This window comes from Suncus etruscus, chromosome 4, assembly GCF_024139225.1.
Source record: "Suncus etruscus isolate mSunEtr1 chromosome 4, mSunEtr1.pri.cur, whole genome shotgun sequence".
Lineage (NCBI taxonomy): Eukaryota > Metazoa > Chordata > Mammalia > Eulipotyphla > Soricidae > Suncus > Suncus etruscus.
The window spans coordinates 53,457,883-53,468,956 of NC_064851.1; the positions used below are offsets into that span (position 1 = coordinate 53,457,883).

The window sequence follows — 11,074 nt, forward strand, 5'->3', positions numbered from 1 at the left end:
AGAATTGGACAAGAAAAATATATCAAGAGTATCCATCTAAAAATCAGAAGTCAAGTGCTCACTATTTGCAGATATCATGATACTAGATTTAGAAAATCCTACTCTACCAAAAAGCTTCTAAAAACAATAGATTCATAAAGTGATATGGGAAGCTATAAGAATAACATGCAAAAATCAATAGTCTTATATACAAACAATTATAGAGAAGAAATAGAAATGTAAAGATTCCATTCACAATATTACAACAGAAACAAAAGAAAACAATACAAAAATGTCTTCTGCACTGCTATGTTTATTGCAGCACTATTTTCAATACACAGAATCTGGAAACAACCCAAGAGCCCAACAATATATGAGTGGCTAAAGAAACAGTGGTATTTCTACACAATGGGATACTATGTAGCTGTTAGGAAAAGTGAAGTGATAACTTTTACCTATACATGGAAAACATGGAGACTATATTGCTGAGGAAAATGAGTCAGAGGGAAAGAGATAGACACAGAAGAGTCTCAATCATCTCTGGGATTTTAGAAAAGTAAAAGACAGTATAGTAGTAATACCCAAAGACAATAGAGATGAGAGCTGGAAGAATCAGCCCATAATACCAAGCTTATCACAAAGAGTGATGAACACAGAGAAATATTTGCATTAAAAACTACTATGCAATGATAATAAGAGAGAAATAGAATGACTCTCCTAAAGACAGGCAGGGGGTGGGGTGAAGGGGAATGGGGAACATGGGTGGTGGGAAGTTAAACTGGTAAAGGCTGGTGTAAGTTTGATGACTGAAACTCAACTGAACATTTTTGTAACCGCAGTGCTTAAATTAAAAAAAATACTTTTTTGGGGGGTTTTTGGACCACACCCGCTGATACTCAGGGGTCACTACTAGCTATGTGCTCAGAAATCGCTTCTAGCTTGGGGGATCATATGGGATGCCAGGGGATCAAACTTCAGTCCATCCTAGGCTAGCGCTGGCAAGGCCTACCACTCTGCACCACCGCTCTGACCCCTAAATTAAAAACAAATGATCAAAAGAGTATTTTGGGAGCCGGAGTGGTGGCACTAGGCATAAGGCCTTGCACCCACTAGCCTAGGACGGGCCATGGTTCTATCCCCCAGTGTCCCATATGGTTCCCTAAGCCAGGGGCGATTTCTGACTACATAGCCTTGAGTAACCGCTGAGCATCACAAGTTGTGACCCCCCCAAAAAAGAGTATTAAAAAAAGTGTTCTAGGTATCCCTCTTTTATCATGTTATTTTTCTTTATACAGTTATTCTATATTCCACAGATAATGAGATCACCCTGTGTTTGCCTTTTTTTTCTAAAGTACTTCACTTCTTCACTCAACATAACTTACAGTTACAACCAGGCTGCAGCAAATTGCACAATTTCATTGGGAAATGCAACGTTTTCATAAGCTGTGGTTGAACACCTAAGTTGATTCCATATTTTAATTATTTTATAAGTGCAACAATAAATAATGGTGTGCATGCATTCTCTTGAATAATATTTTTAAGTCCTGAGAACATACCCAAAAGTGGAATTGCTGGGTCATATGGCAGCTGAATTCTAGGTTTACTGATAATTCTCCATAAAGGCTGTTTTCAACAGGGGCTGAATTAAACAAAAATATCACCAGTAGTGGATGTGTTTTTTCCCACCATATTGCCACCAGAATACACTATTCATACTAATTTTGATATATTCCATATTTACACATGTGGGATAATATCTTATGGTAGTCTTGATTTAGATTTCTTTAATGATAAGTGAAGCTAAACAGTTTTTCAGCAACATGACAATATTACTTTGAGAAGTGGCTATTCATTTTCTCTCCCCCTTTTTTGATATGGTTTTTAATATTTTCTGATCTTTGTGAGTACTTTATACAGGATATTGAGCCTTTACCTTATGTATTACATGTGAATATTTCCCCATTTTGTTAACTTTTAGTTTTAGCCTGTGTTCCTTTTGCTATGCTAAAACTCTAATTTGCTGTATTCCTATTTTTTCTTTTGTTTGTATTTTCTGGGTCATACTTGGATACTAAAATACTACTTCTGGCTTTGTGCTCAAGGTTTACTTCCAGCTGTGCTAAAGAACCATGTGGTGCCAAGAATCCAACCCAGGCCTCCTGCATGCAAAGCATGTGTTCAACCCTTTGAGTTCTCTCATTCAAAATAAGATTCTTTAGCAAAAAAGATTATTTTGATAAAAAGCAAATACACAAAAGTACACAGAATTTTATTACTAGGTATCTTATATTACTACTTTTAAAATAACTATTATTGCTATGAATAAGACATTTGAACTTTATAAGTATGGCAAAACAACAAATTGAAAAAAATGGCTAAATTTATACCTTATTTCCAAGTAAAATTTATTGTCTTTTATCACCAGGAAAAATCTCTGCTCTTAAGCTACTCTTGTGAACTAAAGTTTCACAAAATGTGAAATTACTCCACATTCAAAGAAAGAATATTCACTACAGTCCAGGACAATTTATCCATTTGTGTTCTTTATCCATTTTCCCAATGGCAATGGGAATTGAGATATTTGTTTTCAAATATCTAGTTTGGCAGATGTCTAAACACTGGGGTAAAAATGAATTCCAAGTGTCTGCCACTTTTTAGTCCCCAATGCAAGGTAGAAGTGACTTTTTTTTTTCAAAGCTTAAGTTTCCTTTACATACCTGTGTGGAGGAAGAAGTGCCTCCCATGGTGGTGACACACTCCCAACATCTGCTCCTTTCATTGAACTTCGTTGTAAATTGAAATTCCATTGCAATGTTTTTTAAAACTAGTTGAAATAAGGAGACTGTCAGAAATCCTCTTTAAACTTACCCTTATCCAAACAGGAAACTGACCCTTGGCCTTTGGATGTAATATTACACCAGTGGAAATTTCATTATCCCAGTTTCAGCTGAACCAAGTGAAAATTAATTGTGTAATTATCTGGATGAGTGCTTGTGTAAAATTTTACAATGTGCCAGTTAGATTAAGGAACATGTTAGTGCAATGGCTTAGTGCAGAGGCAAAGCTGTCCTACAAAAATAGAATAAAGTCCAACAAGGTGGAAGGAAAACATATACTCACACACATCAAAACAGAAGCTTAATATGATAAATTAAAATTGGGTATAATTCCATAATTTAATATAATCTTATCCCCAGATGATAGAAAAATGTAGCAGGGTTAAAGGGCATGTGAGTATATATATATATGTATATACATATATATATGTATATACATATATATAAGCCTAAGGTGATGTTCATATATATGAATGCATGGGTCTATAAGCATATGTGTGTGTTTTCACAAGCACACATGGAAACGTTACAAATATGGCTTCTCCAACCATTGTAAGTTTAAAATAAATAATTAACAAATTTAACCTGCCCACTATTATCCATTTGTTTTCATATATACTAGGTTCATGATCATTTGTTTCAGGTACACTTTTGTTAATATGTTCAATAAGTTTTAATTTTATATATAATTATTTTTAAAACCCTGAGATTAATACTGCATCCAGATTATATCATTTTATTAAATATGAATTGGATCTTAAATAAAAATATATGAGAAATTTTAACTTAATGCTTTAGTCAGTCTTAGCAAGATTTTAAGGAATAATTTTTTCATGAGTTTTTGGTCTCCTCCTAAAAATATATTGCTTTATGGAGACAGTTTCTATTTCAAAGTTTCTTGAATGTTTAGATAACAAAATTTTTGAATGAAAGATACAACTTGGTTAGACAGTCTTTAAAAGTGAGGACCATCTTCAAACATTTGAGTATTTTAACATCATTGTCAATTATGATTGTAATATAATAATTGCACAGTGTCAGTGCCATGTGAAAAATACAGTTTGATTTATGTGTCTTCTTGATAAAATGTTCCTTCTGTTTATCTCTCCATTAAGCTGTTTTTAGTAAAGGTTTTAAAATATTTTCTTCAACTTCTCCCTTTAAAAATAAAATTTTCACAAAACAAAATATTGTAACAGTCTCAAAAATATACTCAAAATATATCTAAACTTTTTTAGCTTGTCATTAAATGTTTGCATTTGTGGTGTTTTAAGATATTGTTCACATTCAAGATAATCCGTAACACGTAAGTATATATTTGGTAGATAAGAATCTAATGCATATTAACATGATTAAACAAAAGAATCAATGTGATTTATGAAGAATAGGGCAGTCAAAGTGCATTTTTTAGAAAAGCAAGATTATTCAAAAGAAAAACATAATTATACCCAGGAAAAACAACCTAAAAATAAAAATGAGACTCTAGATTTAATCTATAATTTACCAATACTTTTAAAAAATCAGAAAAACAGAAATCCCATTCTACTAAGGTGTATTATGCACACCCCCTATTGAGTGTATTAACTTCATTGATAAGAAACCTTTCTAAAAAGGGAGAGAGAAAAGAGATAGGAGAAAAGTATCTGCCACAGAGGCAGGCATGGTAGATGGCTGGAGGAAAGGTGGAGCATTGGTGGCAGGAAATGTGCAGTGGTGAAGGTGGTGTACATTGTATGACTGAAACTCAATTATGAGCAACCTTGTATCATGAGGATTCAATTAAAGGATTTACTTATAAAATTTTAAGGATAAAAATATATATAATAAAGGGGAAATTTTTTTCCTTTTTATATGTAAGAAAGGCAACGTGACATTGTAGTAACAAAGTTTAAAAGGTACATATCACACAAACATGTGAATGCCTAATCATCACGCTTATGTACTAGAAAAGAATCTAAAAAGAAAAGCTTTTTAGTTGGCTATTTGCAGAACAAAGCTGAATAAAAGTTAGAATATTGTAAAAGTAAAATGTTGATATATTTTATTATATATTATACATTATTGTTAACATTATGTTATCATTAACATTACATGCTGATATATAGGTTATTGAGTTATTCATAGTCACATTTCCTTCTGAAATGAATTCAATTGTGACAATATTTTTATATATTTCCTCTGATTTGAATAATGTTTATAATGTTTTACTTTCAGAGATGGTAGACAATTTTGTGTATTGGCTTTGCCAAATGTCAATATATATTATAAGACCAGAGAGTTTTGAAGAATTGTGGAACAACAACAAAAAAGAACAAAACAAAACAAAAAAAAGAACAAGAGCTAAGTGCTTGGTAAGTGGATATAAAATGTACAGAAAACCAAGGCCACATTTTAGTTTGAGAGATTGAGTGAGAGAAAATACTTTCTTTACCTCAGAAATAAAAGTGAAATTACTGATTTTTTCCCTATGAAATTCATAAAATATTTTGTTATAGGACTTGCCGTGAACATATCTGACCTGGGTTAGGTCCTTGGCACCCCATTTGATTCCTTGAGTGCACCAGAAGCAATATCTATCTAAGTTCAGTCAGGAGTAACTCCTGAGCTCCACTGTGCATGACCTAAAACAAAAACAAAAATTAATTCATTGCAAAGTTGACCCATAACAACCTAGAAAATAAAATTTAAATGTTTTTTAAACTAATTTGAGGTTTATGGTTAAAAATTCCGTTTTCTCAAAATAGACAAATAATCTACTGCATAATCAGAACTGAAAAATAGCTTACCCTCCAATGTCAGGTAAAACCGGCAGGGTAAAAGGTATTTGGGAGAAAGGACTGGTCATTCTCTCATGCATGCTAGCATTCATGACTACGAAAAGCATATCAAAAATGAAAAATTTTATTTATGGAGTTCCCATTTAAATGTACAGAGAAATACAAATAAATATGATATTCATTCAGTGTTGTTTTATAAAAATATTGAGATAGAATGAAGGAATCAGAGGCCAATGAAGTATGTTATAATGGTGATTTTAGATGCGCTCTCAGAAGCATTAGAGAACTTCAACTTGTTGACCTTGACAGCCAATACTTCCAAAACTCTGAGCATGAGCTGTTCTACGGAATGCTAGAAATTGTTCTTGCTTTGTTATTTTATGATTTTAATTTGCGGGTAGGATTTACCTGATTTCTTTATTCCTACAACTTCAATAATGGCAGTACCTGTATTTTTATTAGAGTTAAATTCCATGAAACTATGCAAAATAGGAAGTAGCTGAAGGGGAGATACTCCTCAGAAAAAAGTTGTGGACGAGGAAATGTAAAATAATACAGTTACGAAAGCTAAAAATAAACAACAGAGTATGTGATCTTAGAAAACATAACATATCTTCCTAGAGAACAGAAACCTAAGACAGCAAAGGGAATTCCGTTCCTTACTATCTCACTTTTATCCCAAAGATCTGAGGGAGCCAAATGAAAATTTCCTGGCATCCTGGGGCAATAAAATAATCTTGGTCTTCTTGTGAAACCACATTAGTATGGAGAAGGAACAGAGGCCCTTTGAGTACTCCTAAGTGCTGTGTAAGCTGCATTCTTCCTAGGAAGTCAAAGCTTTGTTTATTTGCAAAGAGTTGTGCTACTAATGCATGGAGGCCAGAATGGACCAGGTGACATCCTCCAATTCGAACACTTATCAAAAAGAAGTTCTCGACTAAATGCTTATTCAAGAGCCCTGAGAGACACATCAAAGATTACTATTGTTGGGTTTTTTTTTTTTTATTCCCAAAGGTATAAGAAAGAAACTAGCCGCTTTTTTTCCACAGACAGACTGACCCAAAACAAAACATACTCAGGAACAGGACATCCCTTGACACAGGCCTGGACGATGTGAGCCAATAATTCCTTTCACCTTTAACCAGCTCTAAGCACTTTGAGCACCTCTCTTTCCTGTTCAAAATGCGTGTACTTTATCTTTTAAGTGACTGCACTGAGAGCTATATATGGCTATTTGGGGAAATAATAGAACTTGTTAAAAGGAAGAAGTTATTGTTATCTTAAAATTTTCCCATAGAGACTCTAATTAAATACCAGATACTAAAAGATCTTGTTCTCAGCTGCAGGAAATGTGAGTTATTTACCACCTCTGAAATATAAATTAAAGTACATACAGTCATTGGAATTAATTTGAAATCTGGTCCTTATTAGTGTTAATAGCCTTCCATTCTTTCTTACAAATGTTTGCTTGAAGGTTTAACTAACATTTTTCTGATAAATTTTGTACTGTATAGAACTAATTTGAGAACACATAAAGCATAACTCTGCTTATAGATAGAATTTTATGTATTCCTGGAGATAGGAGGATATCACATCATCCTTCTTGGTCACTGGATAGTATAGGCTCTGTGAAGGTGGAATAGGTAGGATGGCTGGTAAATACAACGTCAAGTATAAATGGCTTCATTTATACTAACATTTGCATAATATTCCATTGTATAGATGTACTAGTTTCTTTAGCTATTCATCAGTTTTGGGGCACTTGGGTTGTTTCCAGATTTTGGCTATAATAAAAAGTGCTTAAGTAAATACAGGAATGCAGAGAGCTTTTCTGAATGGTGTTTGCATTAAGAGTTCTTTTCTTCCAGCACATTCACTAGTATTGGTTGTTTTTATTCTTTGTAATGTGTGCCATTCTCTGTGGTATGAGATATCTTATTGTTTTTATTTGCATCTGGCTGAAGACTAGTGATGTGGAACTTTTTTTCATGTGTTTTTTTGGCCATCTGTACTTCTTTGAGGAACTATCTATTCATTTCTTCCCATTTATGCTGGGGTTAGATTTTTTTCCTGCTAAGTTTTATCAATGCCTTGCATATCTTTGATATTAATCCTTTCTCTGATAGGTCTTGGGTGAATGGTTTCTCCTTTATCATGGGTATCTTTTGTATCCAAGTTACTATTTCTTTTGAGTTGCAGAAGCCTTTTAGTTTTATGTAGTCCCATCTGTTTACCTTTGTTTCCACTTGCTTGCCAGTGGTGCTTTATCCTTGAATGTCATAATGTGTTCTATCTACATTTTTCTCTATGAACCCTATGTTTTTTTGTTTGGGTTTTGGGTTTTTTATTTTGTTTTTACTTTTGTTTTGCCTTTTTTTTTTTTTTTTTTTGGTTTCTTGGGCCACACTCGTTTGATCCTCAGGGGTTACTCCTGGCTATGCACTCAGAAATCGCCTCTGGCTTTGGAGGGACGATATGGGACCCCAGGGGATAGAACTGTGGTCTGTCCTAGGCTAGCACTTGCAAGGCAGATGCCTTACCTCTAGCGCCACCTCTTCGGCCCACCATATGGTTTTAAGTACAATATCAAGGTCTTTTAATTTCTTTTGATTTGAATGGTGTTAGTGAGAGTTCTAAGTTCATTTTTTAATATGTATTTGACTCATTTTTCCAACACCACTTGTTGAAGAGGATTTCTTTGCTCCACTTTGTATATTTTCTTTTTTTTATCAAAGATTAATTGATTTTATACCTGGGGGTCAGAAGTGTCAAGTCTATTTTATTGATATGACAGTCGGCTTTTATTACAGTGCCATGCTGTTTTAACAACTACTCTTTATAGTACAATTTAAATTTTGGGGTAAATTTCTCTCATCTTCTTTGATAAGGATTGCTTTAGCTATTCATGAATGTTTATGCTCCATATGAATTTCAGGATCATCTGATCCACTTCTTTGAAAAATATCACGGATATTCTTATAGAGATCACATTTAATCTGTTCAACGCTTTTGGAAGTATTACCATTTTAATAATGTTAATCCTCCCTATCCATGAGTAGGGTATATGTTTCCATTTCATTGTGTTAACTTTTATTTCTTGAAGCACTGTTTTATAGTTTTCTTTGTATACATCTTTCATCTTTTTAGTTAAATTGACTCTAAGGAACCATATCTTCCAGGGTATTTGATGACTTTTTAGCTCATGAAAATCTTCCTAAAAGTCTGGGGTCCTTATACGTTGGTATTCGGCATGCTAAAACTTACTCCAGCTTCAGGGACAAGTTACCTGCCCAACTCTTACCACTTCGTCCCATCCAGCTGCCAGGCCTCATCACTCAGTCCTCTGTCCTGAGTAATCTTTCAGGTGCTCTGTCTCCCCTTAGCTGTCCTATTAATCACCCAGCCAGCTGCTCTTGGAAAAGCCCCTCTCCCTGCTCCCAATGTAGATCACAATTAAAAATCACAGTCATTCACTACAAATGACAAATGTAAAATGATTGTTGGCACTCCAAAGTCTAGCTTCATTAAACATCACAGTTAACCTTTGAGGGTTCTACTCTTTTTCTCTTAAGTTTTTTGATTTCCATTTGGTGTGCGTTTAAAGAGAGGTAGTCTTATACAGTGAATATAACCCAAATCCTATATTTTAAAAGGAAAAGTAGGGAGTTGGCTTATATGCCCACTCATCTTATACACCGGAAAACAAGGTACATAATTTTCTGTGTAACAATTGTTAATGTGACTTTTTAATATCTTTTTCTTCTTTAATTATTTGTGGATAAAAAATCCATGAATATTTGCATATTAATTTTGTAGCTTTCACTTTAAATATCTAAGTCTACTATTTCTAAAAGCTTTTTTGGAGATTATTGAATTTTCTAATACAGTATGATGTCATCTGCAAACACCAGGAGCTTAAGTTCTTCCTTTTCTATGTAGATGCCATTTATAGCTTTTTCTTGCATAATTGCTATGGAAAGTATTTCCAGTAATATATCAAATAGAAGTGGTGATAGAGGGCAACCCTGTCTTATTCTAGATCTTAGGTGATAGACTTTTATTTTTTTCCCATTGAATAATGCTTTACATGTGTTTGTGATAAATTGCTTTGACAATATTGAGGAAAGCTCCTTCAATTCCCATCATGTTGAAAGTTTTAATCATAAACAGGTGCTGCACTTGTCAAATGCTTTCTCATTATCTATGGATATGATCATATAATATTTGTCCTTTTTATTTTTTATATTTCTTATGGTACCCATATTAACACACATAAATGGGTCTGACCCTTTAAGATAGCTCCATGGGTAGCTATCACTAGTTGGCAGTTTCAAGTGGGATATAAAACACCCTGTCTCAAGTGCAGAGGTGTAGATTGTTGAGAGTTTTTGGAGTTGCTTACTAGTGAACTGTTACAGCTTCATTCTATTTTCTATAAAATTTAGCTGCATTTCCTCAGAAGGAAACTGACTTCCTATCAGAGATTAAAGTTGAATTTTTTAAGCAACTTTAGAAAGCCTGTGCAGTCTATGATTCCACTTCTCTTACTGTACTTAGTACCTGGCAGATTGGAGCAAGAATGTACGTTGGACCCTACAAGACTAACATACTGTGGCCAAAGTATGCCTAAGCTCCTCACAATATTTACTGTGGAGAATGTGGTACTATAAGGCCAAGGCAAAATTACATAACTTTTTCAGACCTGGCGGAGGCTGTCCAATGTTAGAATAAGACTGAAAATGCTGATGGAGGGAAGGCATTTATGAAAGGCAAAGAAGCAGGTTACTCTATCTTGCACAATCCTAATATATGTGTGGGCAATAGCACTGGGTACATTGGAAAAGCCTCACACTGACTTAGAGTTTAAGGGAAAGTTCACTGTGAAATACAAGGAGGTTGCAAAGCCTTTTGCCCAATTTATTGAAAAGATGTTTGAAGAGGTCCAGATGCAGGAAGTCTGGGATATTTGATTAAACAGTTAGCCTTAAAAAATGCTAACAAAGACTGTCAGTCTATCATGAGGCCAATCAGAAAAAGGAAATATGGGGGCTATCTAATGGTGTCAGAACATTGGTTCCATATTCTACTAGGCAAGAATAAATGCCCTTGAAGCATACCCAGTTCAGAGGCAGACTAAAAGACAAGGTTACATTATCTATTATATGGACAATATTTAATAGCATGTTCCAAATAGAGGCAGTTCCAAAGTTTATGTGAGGATATTATGACAAATAAAGCAGCAGATAGATTACAAGTTTAAGCAGAAAAAATTTAGATGCTTCCTCTATATGAATATCTGGGTTATATTCTTGAGTGAGTACTGTACATCCTTAGAAAATTTCTATCTACTGGAAAGACCTCAAAACACGAATGATTTTCAGAAACTGCTAGTAGCTATTATTTGATATTCCTAAATCAGAACTAAGCAATTTGTTCTTTTATCTAGATGATACTCTTCCCTGAATATTCTAAGGCTACTAA

General features: G+C 34.0%; 1 non-coding gene across 1 annotated transcript; it reads right to left on the reverse strand.

The window, feature by feature from the left end:
* Nucleotides 1–4,668: 4,668 nt before the first annotated feature.
* LOC126008074 (small nucleolar RNA U13) lies at nt 4,669–4,770 on the reverse strand. Its single transcript, XR_007495491.1, has one exon. It is a non-coding gene; the product is annotated as a small nucleolar RNA U13 (small nucleolar RNA).
* Nucleotides 4,771–11,074: the final 6,304 nt, after the last annotated feature.